The sequence below is a fragment of the Notamacropus eugenii genome, chromosome 1 (genome assembly GCF_028372415.1).
Source record: "Notamacropus eugenii isolate mMacEug1 chromosome 1, mMacEug1.pri_v2, whole genome shotgun sequence".
In the NCBI taxonomy this organism is placed as follows: domain Eukaryota; kingdom Metazoa; phylum Chordata; class Mammalia; order Diprotodontia; family Macropodidae; genus Notamacropus; species Notamacropus eugenii.
Window position 1 is genome coordinate 684,061,361 of NC_092872.1, and position 26,421 is coordinate 684,087,781.

General features: G+C 36.2%; 1 long non-coding RNA gene across 3 annotated transcripts in view; it reads right to left on the reverse strand.

Moving 5' to 3' along the window:
• The window catches only part of LOC140528303 (uncharacterized), a 145,532-nt gene that overhangs the window by 64,370 nt on the left and 54,741 nt on the right, over window positions 1-26,421 (reverse strand). For 2 of the 3 annotated variants that reach the window (XR_011975136.1, XR_011975138.1), the window contains 3 exons: window positions 15,974-16,138; window positions 13,204-13,312; window positions 12,342-12,376 (listed from right to left, as the gene is read on the reverse strand). This is a non-coding gene — a long non-coding RNA (uncharacterized lncRNA). Of the gene's footprint in view, window positions 1-9,679; window positions 9,829-12,341; window positions 12,377-13,203; window positions 13,313-15,973; window positions 16,139-26,421 lie in introns of those variants that run through there. The other variant, XR_011975139.1, reaches the window with a different exon arrangement.

Sequence of the window (26,421 nt, forward strand, 5' to 3'; positions counted from 1 at the left end):
TACTCTGTAGGTACCAGTGATGGGGTGCTTGGGTGATTGTGCTTGGACCCCAATTTCAGTATCACATGTCTCCCTAGCTTCAAAACACTATCCCCGATTGTATTCTCCCCAGCCCAAAGACACTATGCCTAGCAATGATTCATGAGTGGGTGCCAGTAAAAGAAATTATCTTTCCCCATCACCAGAACAAGCTGACTTTGAAGAAATTCTCTTGTAAAAACAGGACTATCTTGTAACCACGGAATTATCACATATTGATTTCCAAAAGTTTTCCTATTAAATCCAGAGGCCAAGCTGTAGACATCAATTCTCAAAGTTATTTTGCTATAGACTGTCTCACCAATGTGCTATTCACAGCACCTACAGTGGCTATGAATATGTCAGCACAGTTCTGAATCACAAAATATAACAGACTCTCCAAAATGGAAGATAAAACCAAAATATTTATTCTAATACCAGAAAACCAAATCCATCATAGCAACAAAGAAATCTATATACAATAACAATGCAGGGGGCAACACCATTCCCAAGTCTTCGCCCTGCAAGGGCTTTCCCACAAACAAAAACTCACAGCCAACTGCCTGCTTTCTCTCTCTCCCAGTTCTAACTACTCTGAGCAATTTCATCTCAGCTCTGTTCCACCCTTCCTACTCCATCCCTTCCTGTTCCACCTGTTCACCAAGTTCGTTCCACCATAGACTCATGTGACTCAGGTTTCCATGTGAATCAAGCAGGTCACATGGACCTATTAATGGATGGGAAAGATCTTCCCATTAAGAAGCAAAAGTACATTAACAGTACACAGACCAAAAGTACACCACCAAGAAACCCTTTCCCCTTGTTTCCAGTAGTGAATGACAGCAGTGACCAAGGTTGCAGGTTATCAGTTAATTAGCACTGCTTTTCCTATATAAACTTTAGCATCATTCTTGTTGAATTGTAAGTTCCTTTAAGGAGATCTGCCTGCTATAGTGGAATTACAATAAACTTTTGCCGCTTTGACCTTAAGAATGCTTGAATCCGTGAATTCATTCCAGTTGATCCTATCCAGTACTCTGGTCCTTAGCAGGGTCCCTGGACCTCTCAAACCACATCACCAGGAATTTGGGGGACACATTTTTTTTTTAAATTTGTCATTCAATATATTGTGTTTTTTTCTAATTTTAACGTTGTTTTAGTTTTTTTAGTGATATAAGATATGAACAATTTATGTCAAATATATAATAATTGGAATATATATTAAAGAGTTGCAGTGTTTCTCTTTTGTCTTTCCCTTGTAGATGTTATCACATTTGTTAAGAAAGGTTGAATCTTATTTTCAACAGACAGAAAGCTCATTATGGTCTTTGCTAATAATATAGTCACTACTGTTAAGCCAATAATTTCTTTCTCTCTTGTCCTTCAATTCTCTAGTTATCCAAAGAAATTAAGAGTACTGACTACTGTCCTTGATATAATTGTTCTGCCATTCATTAAATGAAATGAATAAACTTTCTATTTTGCTATCAATTCAGATTTCATTTTCATTTTGTTAGACTTATTGCAAACATGGAGAACAAGACATTTTCTTCATTCTCTTTTTCTGGCAATTTCATTTTATGTAGATATTTTTAAATGACTTTGTTTTATAGGTTCATGTATACATGCAAGTTGTTTATTTTTAAAGCATAAATGTGTGTTTTTCACTATCAAACGTTTTTTTTTGTATCTATTGAGATAATCACACTACATTCTATGTTTGATATTTTATATGATTTGTTATTATTATTTTCCTAATTTTGAACAAGTCCTCCCTCTCTGTTATAAATACAGCCTGGTCATAGTGAGCAATTTCTTTTATGTATTGCTGTAGTGTGACAAAATTTTATGTACTTTTAATTGATATTCATTATTTATATTAGTCTATATCTTTCCTGTGTTTTGTCCTTCACTGATCTAAGTATTAGTGTTATATTTATTTGATAAAAGGAGCAGAGTAGAGTGCTCTCTCAGTTTTAGGGAATAATTTGGATACTGGCATTATTAATTTGTATTATATTACTATTTGCTTTTTTTAAGTTTTAATAAAAATTTATATCACATAAGCTTAAGAAATAAACAAATCAAAGTTTTTAGTTTGCTTCTGAGTGTACTTGCTGGACATTGATACAATTTTCCAAAGCCTTTCCATATATATTTAGTAGTTTTTAATATTTTGTTTTCAAGTCTGAGTCAGATGGGAGATTCACATTGTCCTTAGAATGGAACAGATGGCAATATTCCTTTCCTTTTTAAACGCCATTTTTACTGATAAAATCATTTCCATTTCTTATGTTTGATTATTTGACAGTTACAAATATTTTGATGGAAAGAACTTTCCCTTTCATGTCTTCAGCCACTCTGGCTTAAGAAAATACAGTGTCTAGAACTCTTGCAGAAGAATGTGTATGGTTGCATGGTGACTATAGATCCTCTGCTGGAAGCAGGGCTAGTGGTCTGTAGGGGGGAGGAAGGACTGCTTTTCCTTGGGTTCTTGAAATTTTCTGCCTATTTGTGACATTTGGTCAGTGGTTGGTGTTGGTTGTTATGAGGATGCTGGATCCCTTTTCCACAGATCTTACTTCTCTCAGTGATGACTGTGGGAGTTAAGTTGGAATTTCCTTTCATGTATGTTCAGGATTTACCCTTCTTTAATGGTCAGAATCATCTGTACAGAAACATTTCCAGAAGTTTGGTTATTGATGTTTTTGACTTGTTTTGCCATATCTTGATTTCTTTGTTAACAGATCACAGTGTTAACACAGGAGTAACACTGCTGATAATCAAGATGATTCACTCTTCGTATTCCCATTAGACTGGAAACAAGTGCCATATTTATACAGATTTATAATTATAAATAGCACAAAACTGAATACATGCAACTATTACAGGTGATTCTTTATTCACATAAAATGGTATCCAGCTATATTTAATATAGGCAGTCAACAACTATGACACCACAGGAGTTAGGGAGATGAGCTTTTAGTCAGGAAGGCCAGAGCTGAAATCCAGTCTGAGACACTAACACTGTCAGCCTGGACAAGTCACTTCATCCTGGTTTGCCTCAGTTTCTTCACCCATAAAACAGGGATAATAATAGCACCTACCTCCCAGGTCATTGTGAGGATCAAATAAGATAAAAATTATAATGTGCCTAGCATAGTGCCTGGCACATGTGAAGTGTTTTTATAAATGTTAATTATAGTAGTGGTTATTACTATTAGAACCTTACACTACCTGAACTATTTTTTAGATTTACAGGAGAAATTTCAACTCCTAGATTAGAGTGCTTAGAAACATCAGTGATATTGTTGTGGTCTGGGGAACCATGAGGTTTGGGGTGCTCGGAACTCCAAACTACTGACATGTCATGTCCTGCTGTATGAATTTGACTCAAGACTTCTTTCAACCAAAGAATAACAAAGTTTATTAAAGGTTCACCATATTGGGTTGACCCTTAAGGAGTCTTGCCATTCATGACACTAGTATTGACAAGCAGGTCAGATAGAATCTCAGCTAGACAGAGTCGGAGACGGATTGAATCTGAACACCTTCATGAAGGTGATATGGAACTTATATACAGAAAGTCCATGGGAAAGATCTAGAGGAGGTCTAGTAGTCTGGGAGGAGGGTCTAAGGAGGATCTAGATGAGACTGGGGTAACTAGTGATGTAATCAAGGGTGGGAAACAGCTGGAGGCAATTGGGAGATATCAGACAATGCAGGGCTGAGGTGGGAAGCAGGTGGGGCAATCAAGAGGTAACAGACAATGGAGGGCCAGGCTAGGCCATGGGCAACAGATTTGATTATAAAAGGCCAGATTAAGTGGGAAGATTCAAGGGGAGTTTGGGTAGGTTCCCAGAGTCTGAACCCCATCATTTCCTCAAATAAATGAGGCCCAAAGGTAAATGTAAAGGGTGAAGATCTCAGCTTCTGAAACTGCTTCCTGCTGGGAAGGGACATAGAGCTGTCCCTGCCTCCATGGGTCTTGTACAAGGGGTACACAGTCTGAATTGTCATCTGGAAGCTGATGGATTGTACTCTGGAAAAGACAAACCTGGCAAGGAGATTAAACAAACATGGACTAAATGGGCACAAAAGGAGTGTAAAGAAAAGACAATTTCCCTGGCATAAAACACAACTTCCTTGGAGAAAATTAAAGGTGACTATGGCAAGGGCAAAAAATTGAAAGGCATTTTTGATAGTAGAGTTTTTCTGTTGGGGATGGAAGCTCAATTCCAGGTGGACAGTCTCGGGCGGGTAAAGGTGGGAACTTCTAAATCTTAGAGTTCTCACGAGACCCCCCCAGGAAACGACTGGGAATCGAGGTGAACCGAGCTATCTCGTGTATTTCCTCCTCTTCCCGTGAGAAACGTGATGGGAGAGAGCTCTCCCCACCCTCGAGATTGTCCAGGATCTGGGCACACTATTGTTATCTAACAGCACGGTATTCAGATGCAAACTATGCTGCTGGAGGGTTTAAGTAGGATCAGGAAAGCCTGAAAGCTCTCTTGGGCGGAGGGGCGCGGAGCAGTGAGGACAACAAGGCTCCGCTTTTCCTCTCTCTTCTCTCCCCTCCCCCTCTCTCCCCACTTATACTTCTACTTCCAATCTCTTATCGTAAGATCTTTGCCTCCTTGGGAGATTCTTCGCTCCCTCCTAAGGAAGAATTCCCCTGCACTTGTAACTAGACCCTGAAATAAAGCTCAACCCTTGTTCGACTCTGGAACGTCCTTTCTCTCATACGAGCATCCGGTTTGGCCAACCGAAGACCTCCGATAGAGGTAAGGGAAGACTCGGGTAGCCCTCAGGCCTCTAGGCCTGGCATTTTTCACTATCAGATATCCCCTTTCTCTCCAAATTGTTCCATGGGCATGTAGATGATGGAAAGCATATTTTGAGTAAATATAAACATCAGCTGACCTGAGGCCAGGTGCTAAGAATGGGTTAAGACTCCCAAAGCCTGTCCTCACTTTCCATGAGTGAAAGTTTTTTTCTACACTAGGTAGAGCTAATGCTGGAGTGGTGGTCAATTTAGTTTTCAAAGTCTCAGAAGCTTTATCCTGCTTGGGGACACACTCTACAGGGAGTGAGTCAGTGCCATGTGTAGCATTTCATTGTTGCAATCCTTCCTGGGCCTTGGGCTTAGTTAGATCTTGGCTACAATGGGAGAACACTTTAGAGTCTGGAAGACAAACAGTGGCTGGGGTAGCAGAAGTAGCTAGTCTAAGAATTCCTGGATCCCAAACAATTGGTCCACCTGTCTCCCTCACTTTCTCCCATGACTCCACTCTTCTCTCCATGTCTCCCCAAGTCAACATGGGGTGATCTGGTGAACAGAGGGAAAAGGGATATGGGAGGTTTAGCTAGAGAAAACTGACTCTCCAATTTCATCATCAGTTCCCTTCCCAATAAGGGAGTAGGGCAAGAAGATATCATAAGGAAGGAGCATGTAAACAACAGATCCTCAACTAGGCTGGGGAGGGGTTACGTCTGGAGACATTCCTTAATATCCTCTTCCATGCCCATGACCCGATGGGTCAATGGGCTGGTAGGGCCAGAGTGACTGGTCAAAGTGGAGAACTTAGTCATGTTAAAGTGGGTAACCTTACCTTCAGCCTTGGTTTTTGTCCAGGGCTTGGTGAGAGAGGTGGAGAAAGTGTGAGCAGTGCCGGCACCCAGGTTTCCCTGTCATTCCAAGTCTTGAGAATACTGGAGAAGAGGGTACTGGGGGGTGGCTCAACCACTTTTCCAACCTGAGGGACAAACCTTCCTCCAATGTCCCTCCTGGCCACATGGGTACAGTTCCACAGGCATCAGTTCCTGGGGCTCCTTCTGCGGAGTGGGGCACCCTGGAAGGGCACTCCTTGGACCAGTGACCCTACCTCCTTTTGGCATTTAAAGCAGGTTTCCCCACTGCCCAAGTAGCCAGGCTTCCTCCAAGGGGGTGCCCTGGAGGGGTACTCCCTGAGTCGTTTCCTGGCCATGGTAACAGTTAAGAATTGAGCATGTTCTCTTCCCTTTCCTGCAACTAGGTCTCTATTGTTAAAGACTCCAAAGGCCATCTGCATTAATTGGGCCTGAGGTATTTGGGGTCCCATTGCCAATTTCTGCAGTTTCCTCCTAATATGTAGAGCTGACTGATTAATGAAATACATGCTAAGAACTGCTGCCCCTTGTACAGAGTCAAGATCCAAATTTGTATACTTTCTAATAGGTTCTACTAGCTGGTCTTTAAAAAGGCCAGGGTTTTTTCCTGTTCTTCCTGAGTAATTTCTGTAATTTTCTGAAAATTTACTTGCTTTTGAAATGCCAATCTCAGGTCTTCTAGCAGGCAAGTTACTATGTGGTGTCATTTTCCCCTATCCTCACTCTTTTGATAATCCCATCCTGGGTCACTAGTGGAAACAGCAGCTGCTCCTGCTTCTTTTTAAGTTCTTTAGAGAAACTAAATTTTTCCCAGTTTTGTAAAAGACAACCCAAAGGTAAACTTTTGGGAATTGCAAAGGAGTGACCCATCATAGGCATGGGGGCTGGAAGTCCTTTCCTCCATAGAGGAAGATTTGGGAGCAAGCCTTGATAAACAAACATAACAAACCAAGGCAGAACAACCACAAAAACGTACCTGAAGCTTTACGCAATTTCCTTGCAACAAGAGAATCAAAAGAATCTGGCATACACTTTCAAACAAGCCTCTGTCCCTGTCCTCCATGCTTCAGAAAGTGTGCCCAGGTCCATGGCTTCCAACATAACCCCTGGACCAAGAATTTGTACCAGACAGCCTCTTAACCATCTGACCTACCAGGTCCTAACAGGTCAGGCTAGAAATAAAAAAAAAAAAAAACCAACAAAAAACACTTCCAGGGTACTTGGAGAGGGAGAAGGGAATAAGGAGAAGAGGAGCCTTACATACCTTCCAGTATTGACTGGAGAAGAACTTGAGATAAGCAGTGATTCTGGGTCAGGGAACTATATGTTGAGGTCTGGAGAATGATATGGTGTGTCCTTTTTCTCATCATCAACCTTATCCTCATCCCTCATTTGAGACAAATGAAAAGTCCAAGAGACAAAGTTTCTCTCTAATTAATGATCAATATATTAATTAGACTAACAAATAGTCAATGAATTGAAGTCAGTGGTCTCCCTGGTAACTAAAGACCCTGAATGGAGGTCACTAAATGTTTAATTACATTTGGAAAAGGGGGTGTCCCTGAGGATGAAAATTAACTCTGATTAGTTAACAAGTAATAATAGAATTAATAATATAACAAGAGGCAGACTTTTTCAAATAAAGATCTGGGGGAGCACTCCCAGATCATTCTGCCTCTAACAATCTATGTAAAAGAATCTGTTCCCCACCTAGTACTACCTAAGTTCAACAATGTTAGGGTTAAGAATTTCACCTAGATAACATAGTATGAGTGGGGTAAAGTTTTGAGAAAGGTTAGAAATATTCTTGAGAGATTGGGCTTTGAATGAGAAAGCAAAATCAGGATCTTTGTGTCCCATCTATGAATTGGTTATTAATATAAAATCATTTTCTTCACATTCTAGAAACAAAGTTCAGTATGAACCACTACTGTCTATGATAATAAATAGGCAATGGCACTGATGAACTGGAACATAACCAGAGGAATGTGAAAAAATGTCAAGGGAACTTAAAACAACAATTTTGAGCCTGGAGGAAAGAAGATTTCATAGGGAGCAAAACTTGTCAAATATTTGAAGACCTTTCATTTGGTAGAAGCATTAGCTTGAATAATTTTTAGTCAGTTGTGGATGAGACATATGGTCTAATTTTCTCAGCTCCAAATACAAATACTTAAATCTTGAGGTAGTACGGAGCCCTCTAGATGCTCAAGTGTGACTCTTTAACTGAATCTAAATTTCACACAATGAATGCCCTTAGTAAAAGGATTTTTCTATAAAATTTGCACTCAAAAGGCTGCACACAAGGACCTAGAAGGTCACAGGTAGTCTTTAAGCCACAGGATACCCAGACCTGACTAAGATCATTGTACTGTGTCTTGCCACATTGCTATTCGATTGGCAAATATGTTGAAGAGAAAGAAATGGGACAGCTGGTTCAAAATGTGACAGAATTCGCTTAGACCTTCTCTGTAGCCATTGGGAGCTTTATTGATGCAAAATCAGGGGACCTGAGATTTAACAAGGAGCTAAACAAAGGTAATGATGTAGGAAAAGGACCAGGTTTATATAGGATGATTTTAAGGTTTCCTTGTGGGGGTTGGAGATCTAGGATGAGTTTTGCAAGATAAAGGCACAGGGTGAGAACTCTAAGGAAATCCCGTCCCCCAGGATGAGGGGTGGGGCCGGGGATACTTTTGGTCCAGGACAAGGGGAAGTTGTGGTAAGGGAAGACTTTAGGGCACCAAGGTCTTCACAAAGTCAATCAATATTATTTTAACTCTTAAGGCACTGTTTCTATCCACATCAGCTGTGTGATGTAATGAATAGTATATCTGATATGGAGATAGTTAGACCTGAGCTAAAAATCTTTCCTTAGACAAATGCTAGCTATAATCTTTCAGTCTCAGTTTCATCATATAAAAAATGTGTATAATAATAAAATTTATCTTCCAGAGTTATTATGAGGATCAAATGTAATAACATGTGTAAATTAATTCTTGGAATTTGATCTCATGTCTGAGCTACCTTTTTCTTTTGACCTGCATAGCATCTACATTTTGAGACAAAAGTCCATATCAGTCATCGTCATTCTTTAGAAATCACCGCTGAGTTTGTCTCATCTTTCATTCCATCCTTTTGACCTCCTTCTCCTAGAGTATCCATTTGAAGAAAAGGATCAAGTAACCACTCTTCATTTTCAAATCTTTGGTGTTATCCTTTGTTCTTGAAGAGAACCCATGATATCAGGAAGGTGATGACTTGACTTACAAGTCAATTGGATATGATTGAGGCAGGGCTGTGAAAAGTTACCAGCCTCACTCTCTCCTCTGGAGTCGTCTGAGTCCAGTGGCAAGACATTGATTAAGACAAAAGGAAATAGTTCAAGATTCAATAGAATTACTTTGTCTTTTTAAACTAAAGTCTTTCCCAGGTCTCTGTTTCAGGTAAGACCCATTCAATGATTAAGGCTAAGAAATAAGGCAAAAAGGGCCACTTACTTATTAAAAAAAATATCTTTACATCATGTCTCAGCTGACTTCTCCATCCACTTCTGTACCTCTTAAGCTTTCTTGTCTATTTTATGTATATAGCATTATCCCATGAAAACACAAGCTGAAAGTAGAGATAATTATTCTTTTTCCTTGTGTTTGCATCTTCCTTCCTTAGCAAAAAGTAAATGCTTAACCAATTCGTCTTGCCTTAAAACTTGAGGAAAAAGAATTCTGGCCAACTTAGGGCAATCAAAACACAGGAAAAAACTTGCATTTTGATGTAATGAGTTTTCTGTCAGCAGAGATATGCAAAACACATCATATGGAAATCATTGGAAGGACTTTTGCAACTAGTAGATGATTATAATAGATATCTTCTAAAGTACCTTCCAACTCTGAGATGCTATGGTTTACATACACATCAACCTATATTGTGATTCTTTGACTATGAAACATTTTGAGATAAAGCTCTACGTAAACCACAAAAAAATATTTTTCTGGTTCTCAAGTTTGCCTCCAGTAAAAAGAAAGTTATAATCCTGAGATATGAAAAAGAACTCTAGAAGATATTTACTCAAGTGTATGAATATTTATCTCATTGTTCCTTGTAAGAAGCTTGATTCTCTCATATTTTCCAAGGAGTGTCAATTCAGCTGTGTAAAGTTGCCTAGAGGAAAAATATTAGAAAAAAATGCAAAATTGCCCCCATCTTCCAGTTCACGTCATCTTGTATCTCATATGCATAAGACAGAGACCTGAAAGTCTAAAAGTGCATTTAAGAGTTATGGTAACCTGTATTGTTTGTTACATTTGTCACCATTTCTATTTATTCTAAAATATTACAGCATACATACCCTTTTTTGCACATTTCTTTAGAATAAAATTCAACTTTGTAATTCCAAGTTCACTAACAAAAGCTTATTTGGAATTTCTAATTTCTCCATTAGAGCATTTCTCTTCACTTGAACTTTCTTGATAGTACAATATGTTGACTTGGGTCTATCTTGAAAAAAAATATCAAACCACCTTTTTCTACTTGTCAGTGAATAGTTAAACTAATAGTAAAACTGATTATTTTGTGCCCTGTTTATTAAAAATATAGATGTTTTGTTGCATGTATACATATATGTATGTATGTATAAATCTTTCTATCTATCTACCTATCTTTTAAACTGGTTATGTATGCATCTTGTCCCATGTTTCTACCTGGACAGCTTAAAAATGAATCTTGGGATTAAACCTTTAAAATCTGAAAGGGACCTTAATTCCAATCCCTTATTTTACAGATGAGAAAACTAAGGTATGGAGAAACTATATGACTTGCCCAGAGACACACAACTAATAAGTGACTGAGATCATACTTTACATCAATGCCCTAATTACTATACTAGAGGTGTCAAACATGTGACTTTTAGCTCCTGCATGTGTGGGGTCCAGATTGGTGAAAGCCATAACAAGGATACAGTGGCCAGTATAAGATGTTGTGTGTCTGGACATCTACCAAAGAGCACAGGCCATGCTAGAGTTCTGGACTCAAGCCCAGTATAGCCCACTATTAAGCAGTAAATCAAACATTAGCTAAACTGCAATGACATATGTAATGATGCTCTATCACTCCTCCTCCCTTTGTTTGATTTCTGTAATTACCATGGGGCTCTTTTGGAGTCTTTGCAGGGATCCACTGAATTTTATGGCTGCTGCTTCATGGAAATATTAAGCTCTCAGCAGGGATCCGTCATTCTGCCCCATTATAATTAACCTACTATGATTATTAAACTTTTCTTGTAATCACATGGGAGCCCCCAGAGTCTTTCTTCAGTATTGAACTTGCTCCATTGTTTTTTTTTTTGGTGGGAGGAGAGAGTGGAGGGGAGGACTTTGAATATCTCTGTCAGGGAATTATGAATCCTACAGTGGTTCAAACTAGATTAAAATTAAAATTAGATTAAAATTAAAATTAAATTGAGAAACAGTTAACAAAATACATAAAAACACAATAAACATAGAATATACTTCTATGTCAATATACAGATCAGAATGATACTCAGGTTTAATTAATTAGCACTAATTTTTGCATTTGATACCATTGTACCATAGCACATGAGCAAACCAAAGCCAACATTTCCCTTAGAAAACAGATTTTTATTAATAACATTACCACATTTTAGTCACAAAGACTTGAAAACTTGGAATCATATTTAATTTATCCATATAACTTTTATAAAATCAATAAGAGGCAAAGTCCTATCAGGCATATCTAGGCATATTTTTATAGTACCTCATCTTCTACATCACTCTTCTTTTCAATCCTATTTTGCCATCATCCTAGTTCTCTCTCTCTCTCTCTCTCTCTCTCTCTCTCTCTCTTCTCCCCCTCTCTCTCATCATAGCCTGGATCATTGTGGTTAATTTAATAAAATCAAAAATTATAGCTTTAATTAGAAAAAGTTATTCTTAATTCAAAAAAACACAAGTATAAAATTCATGAAGAATGATGAGAGAACAATTTTTCTTAAAAAAAATTTAAGATCTGAGAGAGAGAGAGAGCTACAAGGTATGATCCTGCACTGTGTTGAGAGACATAGCTTCCTAGAATAAAGATATGGTAGATTCACTGAGATTTCTTCACAATATATCTCAAATATGGTGTTCAGGTCTTTGCTTCACAGGATAGGAAGGATAGTGGTAAACTGTAGACTGTCCAAACAAAGGCAATGAGGTTGCTAAAGAGCACCACATTGTACCATATATAATTCATTTGAAATAACTAAGGACATTTAGAGTGGAATAGAGATTACTAAAGTAGGACAAGAGAAGGCCCAGCTGCCTCAACCTAGTTATGGCTCAAGGGGTGACATCACATCTGCTGATAACACTAATGATGTATTCACAGCTCATCAGCACCTTCAGTTGCTTCTGCTTCCCCCTTTCTCTCTCTCTCTCTCTCTCTCTCTCTCTCTCTCTCTCTTTCTCTCTCTCTCTCTCTCTTTCTCTCTCTTTCTCTGTTTCATAGACAGACAGACAGATAGATAGATAGATAGATAGATAGATAGATAGATAGATAGATAGATAGATAGATAGATTTAAATGTAGTAACTATTATTGAATGCACTCCCACAGAAAGGGATCTTGGGGGTCCAACTGACATTTCTAGCTAGTTAATAAATATAAATTCATTACCAAAAGTCAGTAGAATGATTGCCTGGCTAAATCTCCTGAAAGAAAAAAAAACAGAAAAAAATAACAATAGTAGTCTGAAGAAACTGATGTTAATGATCAAATAACTTAGTCTTTTGCTTGGTTTTATTTTCAAGATACGTAAAATGTTTTCTTGTTAAGGAAGATACTTTGGTCTTAAAAGTAACCAAAAGGACAAACAAAAATGGCTAAAAGATATATTCATAGGGCTCAAAATCCTAGCTATCTCTTCATTTGCACAAACTGTTCTGCTTGGTTTATAGTCTATCAGTTATCATCATCATCATCATCATCATCATCATCATGTTCCCACATGCATACCAGAAAAAATCATCATGGAGACTGGTTCAGCTTGGGTATTTATACCTCATCAACACTCTCAGTTGCCTCCACCACTCTCAGTGGAAAGATGCAAAGTTGGGCAAAAACAAAAGCAACAAAACCTCTTTGCATAGCTTTCCCTTATAGAGAGCTCAAAATGCCAACCATTGATTCATTTACCACTAGCTTTTTTGGATTTTACTCCATCATCATCTTCATGCCCTACAACCAGTTACACTCTGATACACAGGAACACCCAAACCATCCCCCACCCCTTCAGTTTCCTTGGTGTATTATCTCCTCTCATTATTGCTGGACTATCACCAGTCATCTCAACTCTTCTCTTGCCACTGGATTCTGATGACTCTTGAGGGGAGAGTGAGGCTGATTACTTTGTGTAGCTCTGCCTCACTTAAATCCAATTGACTCATAAGTCAAGCCATCACCCTTTTGATGTTATTGGTCCTCTTTCAGAACTAAGGATAAAAAACAATCTCAGCAACCATTTATGGACTCAACTTACAAGTTCAAATTTGGGTGATACTGCTTTTTGCTTCTTCTTCCTTTTTCTTCTCTTACCATGTGTGGTCTCTCTCTTTACTTTGGGTGTCATACCTTTACATGTAGGAGGTCTGTCCAAAGAAATATAATTTTTATCGCTTACACTTTGTAAAATATCTTGAGTATTGGGGAAAATATTTCTTTTAATTTTTCTTTAAATTTCTTTTTCAAAAAGCTGGGACAATTTACTCTGCCATGTGATGTTTTCATTTATGATTTCTTAATATAGCGCTATAAAAACAGACTTTAAAAAGTCCATTGTGATTCAAATGGAGGTACTTGACTATGCTCTTAAACCCAAATTATTCTAGATTTCAGCCCAAGTCTGTTACTCACCCTAAGTGTTTTGATGGCTTAGAGTAAGTACAAATGGCAATTGTTTTCTGTTCAGACCAGAAATTCTGAAGGTCTTCTGCTCCCAGGCTTATACTCTTGCTGTGGTAAACTAGGTCATCTTTAGTCTCAGTTCTTACCTAGATTTTAGTCATTGAATGGGCATTGCCAAAGAGAAACTAAGAGCTGGGAAAGACCTGAATTAGAAAGGTCATTGTCACCCACTGCATTCTGGGCCATTGCCAGTCATCTTTTGTCTTGCCACTGGACTATGATGACTGGGGAAGAGAGTAATGCTGATGACTTTGTGAACCTCTACCTTACGTAAATGCAATTCATGGACAAGTCAAGCCATCACCCTTGTGATGTCATTGGTCTTTCTTGAGAACAAAAGGCTGACAACAATTCTCCGTTAGACTGTAAGCTCCTTGAGGACAGAGACTATTTTTTTATCTTATTGGTATCCCAAGCACTTAGTATAGTGACTAGTGCACAGTAGTGATTTAGTCAATGTTTATCATATTATAATGCCAAAGATTTATCCTATATAGACCTTTAAAATTTAATGGCAGCGTGCTGTGGTAGACAGAATGCTGAACTTGGAGTCAGGAGAATCTGGATTCAGATACTTACCAGCCATGAGAATCTAGGCAAGTCATTTAGCCTCAATTTCCTCATCAGTAAAATGAGAGGCTGAAATCATTGTCTCTAAGGTCCTTTCTAGTTCTGAATCCAAATACTATGGTTTCGAATTCCAGGTTTAATGACAAATCTCTGTTCTGGTGGAAATATAGGGTGCTCTATATTACTTCTAGTGACATGACTCATTCACTTTCTTAAGATCACTTCTTCCTACTCCCCATTACCTAACAAGTTGAGTAGGAAAAGAAAAAATTATTATGTACAACGCTATTACCTACAACAATAAGTCATTCATTCTAAACAACTAGATATTGAGGTGGCTCATTGACCAGAGTGCTAGACTGAGTCAGGAAGATTTTTCTTTAAATCTGTCCTGAGGTTCTTTTATGTGTGTGAATCATAGGTAAGTCACATAACCTCTTTCTGCCTCAATTTCCTCATCTGCATGATGGTAACTGCAATATAATCTACCTCCCATTATTTTTCTGAAACTAAAATGAGGTAATATTTGTAAAGTGTTTTGCAAACCGTAAAACACTTTATCAATTCCTATTGCTGCTGCAGCTACTACCACTATTGTTGTTATCATCATAAACTAGAAGTTTGTGAATTTGTCAAGGAATAATTATGCTATTGTGGAAGATCACTAAGCTGGATGGTTCCTAACATTGCTAAAAACAAAAGCAAATATTCAAACAAAAGCACCTAAATAAAAATATTGTTTCATAAAACTATAAACAACATAACATTTACATATTGAGTATATAACAATATCTTTGGCATAAATATTATATGTTTATTTTAACAAAACAATAACAAAAAAACATCCTGATATATATTTAATGTAGGCATTTCATTTGCACTATTTGTCCCTGTTGTGTTAATTGAACTGGATCATCTTTGTTTCCCTAATTTCGCTATTATTAATATTTTATGCAATTTTATTTAGCATCAACATCATTGATTCTTTATTTATTTTGTTGTAATTTATTTAAGATTTGGTTTATTCTTGTCACTTTAGCTGTCAACAAAAAAATATTAAAATACAAAAACCAAAAATTAAAAAAATAGCATGTAACATTGCAATCTCCTTTTTTTACAATTTAGATGTGCATATTTATATCAAAGTCATAATTAAAACCTCATATTTGCTTCTGTATGATGTTGTGAACCTTTTGTACTCTATATTTTTCCAGATTTAATTAGTATTCTTTTTTATATTAAGGCTAGTATTGTTATTATAAAGATAATCATAGTCTTTGCATGTTTTGTCTGCTTTAGTTATCTTTAGTCTGCTCTACTTAATAGAACTATTTTCATACATTATTCTATTTTTCATATTTTTCATGAATATCTGAAATTCTAGAACAAGTGAGAGGTTGCCAGTCTCTGATTTGAAAGTCAAAATATTAAAAAGCACATACAGACCATAGAATACAATAACAACTTTGTAAATAAGAGATTTAAATAATGTAAGATTCAAAATTATTTTTACAAGTGCTAAATTCAGTAAAAGAATACTTGTTTTGACCTCCTTTTCTATGAAGACAATGACCTGATGATAGAGCAGGTAAAGTGCTAAGTTTGAAGTCAGGACCTCAGTTCAAATCTAGTCTTAGACATTTATGGGTTTCATGATCTTTGGCAAATTACTTAACGTTTTCCCCCTCATAATGAAAATATCAGTAGCATCTGCCTTGTAGACTTGTAAACATCAAACAACATATTTGTAAAACATAAAATCTTCAGCAAAGTACCTGACACATAGTAGGTGATATACACGGACTTATTCTTTTCACTTCCCTTTCCTTCTCTTCCTTTCATATACCATATGCCAGGTGAGATAAAGTATTATCTGACAGTCAAAAGATGTTTCAGTATAACTTTTGTCTTGAATTCAACCTAGGTTTGGCCTTTTATGCCTAAAGGAAAGACAAGAAGTGAAAAGGCTTCTCTACCTATATAAATAATCAATCATGTAGATATATACACACACAGACACAAGTACACATATATGTACACACAAATATAATCTGTGTATAAATAGTGATTGATATAGATATGTATATATATTATATATATACAAATAAACATATATGGATATTTTGATCTCTATATTTAATACTTTTCTAGCTTTATTTCCTTTTACAAATTTGATTTTATTAAGTTTCAGGATTTCTCTTTTGATGTTTAATTGTTGTTGTTCAGTCATGTCAGTTGTATAGGACTTTTCATGAACCCATTTGTGTTTTCCTGGCAAAGATATAGGAGTGGTTTGCCATTTCGTTCTCCAGCTCATTTTATAGATGATGAATTGAGGCAAGCTAGGATACTTCTCTTGCCCAGGGTCATAAGAGCTAATAAGTATCTGAGGTCAAATTTGATCTCACAAAGAGCAATTTTCTCTTTTCCAAATTTGACAGTCTATCCACTGTACCACCTAGCTGTCATTTTCTTCTAGAACCATCATCAAATTGGAGAAAAAAATTAATCTGAGTTCTTCTGTCATGTTTGACTCCCTCGATCAAACTTGATGATATGATGCTCTTAGAATATGTTTATATTATCTTCCCTCTCCATTAGAATACAATATTTCATCTTTTTAAAATCTTTTCCAATTCTGGGCTTGTGTTTACCTTTTTTATGTTTTTTCTTTAATCTAATGTTTGTATTTCAAATTTTCTGCTCCACTTTGATCTTTTCATCAATAAGCCTTGACAGGCTTCAATTTCATTAAAGGTTCATTTCTCCCTGTAGGATTATACTCATTTTTGCTGGATAAGTTATTTTTGGTTTTAAGCTTACATCTTTTGTCTTTTGAAAAATTGTATTTCATTTTTTCTGCTTTTCTACCTGTTGAATCTTTCGTTATTCTTACTATGATTCTTTGATACTTAATTATTTCTTTCTGACTACACGAAATTTTAATAGGATTTTATTATACATGCCCAAATATGGAATGATATATGTGGAAGATGGCAGGTATCTGTTTCTGGGAGAAGATATTCTGACTTCCACTACTATGTGGGTGGAAATAGTCAGTTTCCTTTGGCTGCAAAACAGGAACAGAATGCAAAGTGAAACAGGTGGGGAACATGCTTTTCATTCAAAGCTTAACTACCATGCACTGAGCTGGCACTTGCAGGAAGGGCTATTTTTCTCTTAGTTCCTATACCCTTGAGACTCAGACTTAGGGTTTTGAACTGTTTTGCTTATCCTTTTCAGCTTTAGATGCAGATGGTAGATTTCTAGTACGAAGAATTCCAGCCATGCCTACCTTGGAGCCAGGATACAGATTATATGCTGCTGACATCAGTAAGAAAGTGCTTAGATATCAGGGTGCAGGATATAAACCTAGAAGGGCTTTAGACTTGGAAGTGAGTGAAGTAATGCTGTTTAGGAACTAAGTCAAACAATGAAATTAATTCAACTCCCTTCTGCCTAGACTGAAATGGTATAAAGGGGAAATTATGTCTCTAATCATTGCAGGGTAGGGTGACACATATGTTTTGCTATATGATTGAAGTAAATATTCATTTATAAATGTTAATCTATTAATTGATTAAATAGAATTTGGATTCAGGGTACCCATAGAATTTAGAAAACATTATTAGTGAGGGTTTGAACAAATGGCAGAGAAACTGGAAACCAAAAAACCTTCTTCAGGGCACTAAAAGACCCTAATACAAAGAGGAAATGTAATAGACTTGTTGTTCAGACAATGAGTATCAGTGTGTGTATATGTGTGTGTGTGTGTGTGTGTGTGTGTGTATTTCTTTTCTGTTTCACTGCAGTTTCTTTTAGGTAAGTAATGAGTGGATTTTTCTATTTTCAATTTTTTCTCATTTTAATATACCTAGGAAACTATTTGCAAATTTGTTAAACTTGTGGTGTTATATACAAAACTTTGACTCTATTGCTATTGATCAAGAAAATAATTAGTTATATAAATGTTGACAGATTTTCTGTTTATTTTTCATTTTCAGGTTCACTACCATACAGTTTCATCTTTAAATACCTTCAAAATGCTATATTTTAAGTTGCTTATCAGTCTGCTCTTTCTGCTACCCATTTTTTCTACACAAAACTGCTTCCCACAGTTCACGAGACTGCTCATGATCTTTCAACATTCCATCCTACAACATTTTGTATCAGTTAACTTCACCATTCTATGTAAGAGTGGTTTTTGGTGCCTCAAAACAATGATAGTAGTAATATTAAAGATCATTTGTCACAGATTGCCATTAACAGAGATAATAATAATGAGAAGGTTTAAAATATCAAGAGAATTACCATAATGTGACAGAGAAGCATGTAGTAAACACATGCTATTGGAAAAAAATGGCACCAATAGTCTTGCTCAATTGAGGATTGCCACGAACCTTCAATTATTATTTTTTAACCCACAATATACATGAACCACAATAACACAAAATGTAATGAAATGAGATATGCCTGCACCAACAAGCTACAGACAGGATCAACTGAACATAATCAGTATAGAAAAAACATTTAAATTAAGTGAGACAGCCAATGAAAATGCCTGGAATTGGGAGATGGAGTTGTTTTGTTGTTTGTCTTTCATTCTCAAAGAGACCTATGCCATCAGGGAGATGATGCCATGACATGCAAATGAATTGAACTGAAGTGAGAAAAGAGTATGCAAAGTCACCAGCCTCACTTTCTCCACTGGGAGCATATCGGTCCAATAACAATGTATGGATTAGGACTTTTGCAGATAGCCCTGGATGCAGTAGGAAATTTTGGCCTTTTAAATCCAGGTCTTTCTGCCTCTTTTTCTTTCCTTTTCCTTCCTTCCTTCCTTTCTCTCTCTTCTTTGTCTCTTCTTTCTCTCTTTCTTTCTTTTTCTTTTTTCATCCTTCTCTCCCTCTCTCCCTCCCTCCTTCCGTCCTTCCTTCCTTTCTATTTTTTTTTTGTTTTCAACATTCACTTTTACAAGACCATGAACTGAAAATTTTTCTCACTCCCTCCCCACCTCCTCTCTGAAGAGAGAAAGGAACCTGATATAGGCTGCACATGTACAATCATATCAAACATATTTCCACATCAATCTTGTTGTAAAAGAAGAATCAGAACAAAAGGGAAAAATCACACAAAAAAAGTGAAAATCATATTCTTTGATCTTCATTTAAACTCCACAAATCTTTCTCTGGCTGTAGGTAGCATTTTCTATCATGAATCTTTTGAAATTGCCTTGGATCATTGTATTGCTAAGAAGAACTAAGTCTGTCATAGTTGATCATCGTTAAATGTTACTGTTTTAAAATGTTTTTTATGAATTATTTTACATTTTGAATCAGTGGTTCCTTAGAAGGATGTATCACTCCACTTTGCCAGAGAATCCAAAGTTTTAGGGGTGAGATGCTCTCTAGGTTCTTTCAGTATCTTAATTTTCATGATTCTTTTGTATCCATTAACCTTCATTGCCAAATATTGATATCTCTGCATTTATTTATTCCCCAATTTCAGCATCAATAATTTGATTAATTGGTCAATTTGAAGTTGTTTCAATTGTGAAACATCATTTTTATCACTTAATTGCCTATTTTAACTTGGTATTGATTTTGATCATTGCTCTGACAATTCCATGATCTGGTTGCAAATATAAAGCAGATTCAAAAATGATTCTAACATCAGTAATGAATCTTTTCATTTCAAAGTGTAATCTATTTAATTGTTATTATGTTATTTGTTTATTACCTTCACCAGACTCTCTTGCAATATATATACACCATTTGTATATGTACATATGATAAAAATTGGATGGAACTTCCAGTTGCCAAGATGGCAGAGTAAGGAGTAAATTGCTATAACTCTCCCATATTTACCTCAAAAAAAAACAGAAAATACCACCCCAGAACAAATCTTACAATATCAGAGACTGTGAAAAGATGAGTGAGGCAGTCATTTACCCTAGGAGACTTGGAGGATCTACAAGAAAGGTCCATATTCTTGTGGTAAAAAGAGAGAGCAGTCTAGGACAGAAAGCATCCCAGTAAGCCAGCAGCAAGGCCCACCTCAACAAAACAATGGGAGATCCTCAGTCCCTGCATGTTGGAGCAAGCAAACACCCATATGAGGACCCTCCATGTGCCTTAGCATAGGCAGGGAAACTAGCAGACTCCAGTTGTAAGAATCTCCATGTGCTTCAGCACAGCACTGAGTAGATAGGCATCTTCCAGCTGCTAGACATCTCTGTGCTTCAGTGCAGCCCCAGTGGAGGTAGAGAGGTTCAGGTGCCTTTCAGTGGTTGGAACACCATGTACTTCAGCACAGTCAAGGGTGGGCAGGCATCCTTCAGTGTCTAGACCTCCATGTGCTTCAGTGTAGCCCAGATGAAAAGTAGCAAAACTCCACTTGACCTGAGTACATGCAAGACACCAATGCTAGGACCACAACTCAGCACAAGGTAAGTGATCAGACCACTCCAATCTACAGCCATCAGCACCTAAAGACCCCACTACACAAAACCAGTTACCAGGCACTTGGATCCTCACACAGGAACAGTGTGAATAGTGCCCAAGAGGAAAGTTCCACTTTAAAAGCCATGAAAGAAGCAAAAAAAAAAATGATAAAGAAGCAAAATTTAATAATGACCATAGAAAGTTACTTTGGTGACAGGAAAGACCAAAATACAAACTCAGATGAGGGCGACACTGTCAATATACCTACATCTGAAACCTCAAAAAGGTATATGAATTTGTCTCAAGCCCCAAAATCCTTTTAAAAGTCAAATAAGAGAAATAGAAGAAAAATTGAGAAAAGAAATGAAAGGTATGTGAAAGAGAGAGAGAGAAAGTGAGAGAAAGAGAGAGAGAGAGAGAGAGAGAGAGAGAGAGAGAGAGAGAGAACAGTTTGAGAAAGGAAGGACAAAAATTGACTGAATAAAACAATTCCTTAAAAATGTAATTGGCCAAATGGAAAATAAAATTCTCTAAAGCAAACAACTCCTTAAAAATTAGAATTGATCAAAGGGAAAAGCAAGTACAAAAATTAACAGAATAAAATAATTCCTTAAAAATTAGAATTGGCTACGTGGAAGCTAATGACACTGTTAAACAAAGTCAAATGAATGAAAAAATAGAAGAAAATGTAAAATACTTCACTGGAAAAACAATTGACCTGGAAAATAAATACAGGAGAGATAATTTTGGAATTATTAAATTACCTAAAAACCAAGATAAAAAAAAAATAGCTGGAACAACATCATTCAAGAAACTATCAAGGAAAAATGCCCTGAAGTTCTAGAATATTTGGAAGATAAATTGGTCATTGAAAGAATTCACCAATCACCTCCTGAAAGAGAACTCAAAATGAAAATTCCAAGGAATATTGTAACTGAATTTCAGAATTATCAGGTCAAGGAGAAAATTCTACAAATAGTCAGAAAGAAACAATTTGACAATCACGGGATGACAGAATCAAATGGGATGTAGCAGCTTTTACATTATAGAATCTGAGGGCCTGGAATATGATATTCTGGAAGGCAAAGGAACTTGAATTACAAGCAAGAATCAACTACCCAGCAAAATTATGCCTACTATTTCAGGGGAAAAAGATGGACATTCAATCAAATAAGGAACTTTTAATTATTCCTGATGATAAAACCAAAATTGAACAGAAAATTTGATTTTCAAATACAAGACATCTGTACATGGGAACATGGTACTTGTAACTCTTGAGAGATATATGTAGACCAGGGGTATATGTATAAGTTGGTTTAAAAAAAAACAAAAACAATAAAATAGAAAAACCTTAGGTTAATTTGACTTTATAAAAAAATAAGAAGAAAACCAAATCATCGGTATCAGAAATTAAAAAGGTAAATTCACCACCAATGAAGAAGAAAAAAAATAATAATTATGAGCTTTTTTGTCCAACTCTATGTCAATACATTTGACAATCTTAGGGAAATGGATGAATATTTGCAAAAGCATAAATTGTCCAGATAAACAGAAGAGAAATTAAAATATTTGAATAATATGTTTCTGAAAAAGAAACTGTACAAGTGTAATGGCAAACAAATTAGGATCATTTGCTGTTTTCATTTTACTAAAATTGCCTCTGATTGAGTAAGGTGATTGGGGAGGATCTTTCCCACCCATTGATGGGCCTGTTTATCGTGGGAAGCTTGATTAGGGGAGTTGTTTTGTATGGGGGTACCAAGTACTTTTTGTTTTTTTCTATTGAGACACTAAGTCAGAGGGTTATGCCTTCTGGCTCTAAAAAGTGTATAAATACTTTGAGGGTGAGGTTTTACTTGGGACTTACTGACCAGAAGTGTTTCTTTGACCACAGAGACTTTGGGAAGCCACTAAGGAGCCTCCTCTTCCAACCCTACACCCCCATCTCCCACCCCCACGATCTCCCCACCCCCTCTACCCCAGGTAAAACCCAGAAGTTGATGTTTCCCTTTCTGGTAACTGTATATGTCTGTAATGGTCAGACCGTTTTGGAAGCTCTGTTTCTTGAATTTTTATTTTGATTTCCTCTGATACCTGTGCTTGATTAAAGTGATTGTTAACCCCTCAAAAGTTGCCACTCCTTTTATGAATGCAAATTTAAGAACCTCTGATAGAAGATACCCCTGTGTATGTTGGGATGCTTACAAAAACAAGTCATCAATTAATTCCTTAAGAAAAAATTGCCAGGGTCAAATGAATTTATAAGTGTATTCTGTTAAATATTTAAAGAATAATTAATTCCAATATTATATAAACTACTTGAGAAAAAAATTGGGAAAGGAGTCATATGATATTCTTTTCACGATACAATTATGGTCCTGATACCTAAACCAGGAAGAGTCAAAATAGCCAAAGAAAATTACAGACTAATTTTCCTAATGAATACTGATCCAAAAATTTAAATAAAATACTAATGAAGATTATAGCAATGTATGAGGATAATGCACTGTGACCAAGTTGGATTTATACCAGAAATACAGGACTGGTTCAATATTAGGAAAACTATCACTATAATCGATCATAACAAGTAGCAAAATTAACTGAAATCATATGATTATCTCAATGCAGAAAACACTTTTGACTACAGCAGTCATTCCTACTAAAACAATAGAGAACACAGCAATAAATAGAATTTTCCTTACAATGATAAGCAACACCTATTTAAAATCATTTTCAAGCATTATATGTAAAGGGAATAAGCCAGAAGCATTCCCAATAAGAACAAGGGTGAAACAAGGATGTCCATTATTGCCTCTGTGATTCAATATTGTACTAAAATGTTAATTTTAGCAACAACAAAAGAAGAAGAAATTGAAGGGATTAGAATAGGCAATGAGGAAACAAAACTAATTCTCTTTAAAAATGATAGAGTGATAGACTTAGAGAATCCTAGAGAATCAAGTGAAAAGCTATTTGAAATAATTACTAATTTCAACAAAACTCATGGATATAAAGTAAACCCACATAAAACACACACACATACACACACACACACACACACACACACACACACACACACACACACATATATATGTTACAAACAATGCCCAGATTCAACAGATGGGGAAAAAATCAATTCAAAATAAGTGTAGACAGCATAAAATATTTGGGAGTCTACCTGCCAAGATAAGACCAGACTCTATATCAACACATTTACAAAACAAATTTCTCACAAATATAGTCAGATCTAAATAACTGGAAAAAGATATCAGTTGCTCATAGGTAGACTGAGCTAATGTAATAAATAAAAATGACAGTTTTACACTAAATTACTTTACTTATTCAGTGCCATACCAATCAAACAACCAAAAATTTATTTTGTAGAGCTAGAAAAAAAGAGTAACAAAATTCATCTGGAAGAATAAAATGTTCAGAATATCTAGGGAATTAATGAAAAGAAATAATAGGGAAAATGGCCTAACTATCAGATCTTTTATACTTATTTAATTTATTTATTTTTAGTTTTCAACTTTCATTTCCACAAGATTTTGAGTTGCATATTTTCTCCTTATCTCTCCCATTCCCAACTCTGATACACCATGCATTCTAATTACCTCTTCCCCTAATCTGCCATCTTTTCTATTACACAACTTCCTTCCCTTATTCTCATCTCCTCTAGATAGATTTCTATACCCCATCACATGTATTTCTTTTTTCCAAGTTGCATGTAAAACAATTTTTAACATTCACTTTTAAAACTTTGAATTCCAATTTCTCTCCCTTCCTCCATCCCTACCCATCCCCATTGAGAAGGCAAGCAGTTCAATATAGGTTATACATGTGTAGTTATGCAAAAGACTTATATGAAAGTCATGTTGTGAAATACTAACTCTATTTCCCTCTATTGTATCCTGCCCCCTATTTATTCTATTCTCTCTTTTGACCTTGTCTTTCCCCAAAAGTGTTTACTTCCTCCACAACTTTGTCCTCTTTTCTATCATCCCTCACACACCCCACTTCTTCCCTTCTCACCTACTTTCCTATAGTGTAGGATAGCTTTTCCTACCAAATTAAGCCCTTCCTTAAGTCAAATGTGATGAGAGTTAGCTTCTCGTTTTTCCCTCTCACCTGCCTCCTTTTCCCCTCCCTTGAAAAAGCTTTTCCTTGCCTCTTTTATGAAAGACAATTTGCCCCAATCCATTTCTCCCTTTCTCCTTCCAATATATTCTTCTCTCACCTCTTAATTTTATTTTTTTTGTAGATATTATCCCTTCCTATTCAATTTAACCTGTGCCCTTTGTCTATATGTATGTAATCCCTCCAACTACCCAAATACTGAGAAAAGTCTCAAGAGTTACAGATACTATCTTTCCATGTAGGGATATAAACAGTTCAACTTTAAGAAGTTCCTTACAATTTCTCTTTCCTGTACATTTTCATGCTTCTGTTGATGCTTGTGTTTGAAAGTCAAATTTTGTGTTCATCTCTGGTCTTTTCAGCAAGAATGTTTGAAAGTCGTCTATTTTATTAAGTTACCATTTTTTCCCCCTGAAGTATTATGCTCACTTTTGCTGGGTAAGTGGTTCTTGGTTTTAATCCTATCTCCTTTGACTTATGGAATGTCATATTCCAAGTTCTTTGATCCCTTAAGGTAGAAGTTGCTAGATTTTGTGTTATCCTGATTGTATTTTCACAATACTTGAATTGTTTCTATCTGACTGCTTGCAATATTTTCTCCTTGACCTGGGAACTCTGAAATTTGGCTACAGTATTCCTAGGAGTTTTTTTTTTTTTCAAATCTCTTTCAGGAGATGATCGGTAGATTCTTTCAATATTTATTTTCCCCTCTGATTCTAGAATATCAGGGCAGTTTTCCTTGATAATTTCATGAAAGATGATGTCTAGGCTCACTTTTGATCATGGCTTTCAGCTAGCCCCATAATTTTTAAATTGTCTCTCCTGGATCTATTTTCCAGGTAAATTATTTTGATGAGATATTTCAATGAGATATTTCACATTGTCTACTATTTTTTCATTTGTTTGATTTTGTTTCATGATTTCTTAATTTTTCATGAAGTCATTAGCTTCCGTCTCCTCCATTTTAATCTTTAAGAAATTATTTTATTCAGTGAGCTTTTGGATCTCCTTTTCTATCTGCCCAGTTCTGCTTTTTAGGCCATTCTTTTCACTGGCTGTTTGGATCTCTTTTGCCATATGTGTTAGTCTATTTTAAAGTGTTATTTTCTTCAGCATTTTTTGGGTCTCCTTAAGCAAGAAGTTGACTCATTTTTCATGATTTTCTTGCATTAACTCTCGTTTCTCTTCCCAATTTTTGCTCTACTTCTCTTCCTTGATTTTCAAAATCCTTTTTGAGCTCTTGCATGGCCTGAGACCAATTCATATTTTTCTTGGAGGCTTTTGATAAAGGAGTTTTGACTTGATTTTATTCTGTTTGCTCACAGTGGTCTTCCTTGTCACCAAAGTAAAATTCTATAGTCTGATTCTTTTTCCATTTTTACTCATTTCCCTAGTCATTTACCAGACTTCTTAACTCTTTGTCAAGATAATTCTATGCTTCCAGTGGGGATAAGGGGTATACTGTTATCCACAGGATCTCCCCACAGCCTGTGGACCTAGAGCTCCAGAAACAGTGATTGCAGCTGCCCCTGCTGCTACTGTGACTGCCTGTACCAGATCTTAAACTTAAAGCAGTAATCATTGAAATTATTTGGTACTGCATAAGAAATAGAGTGGTGAATTAGTAGATTATGTTAGGTACA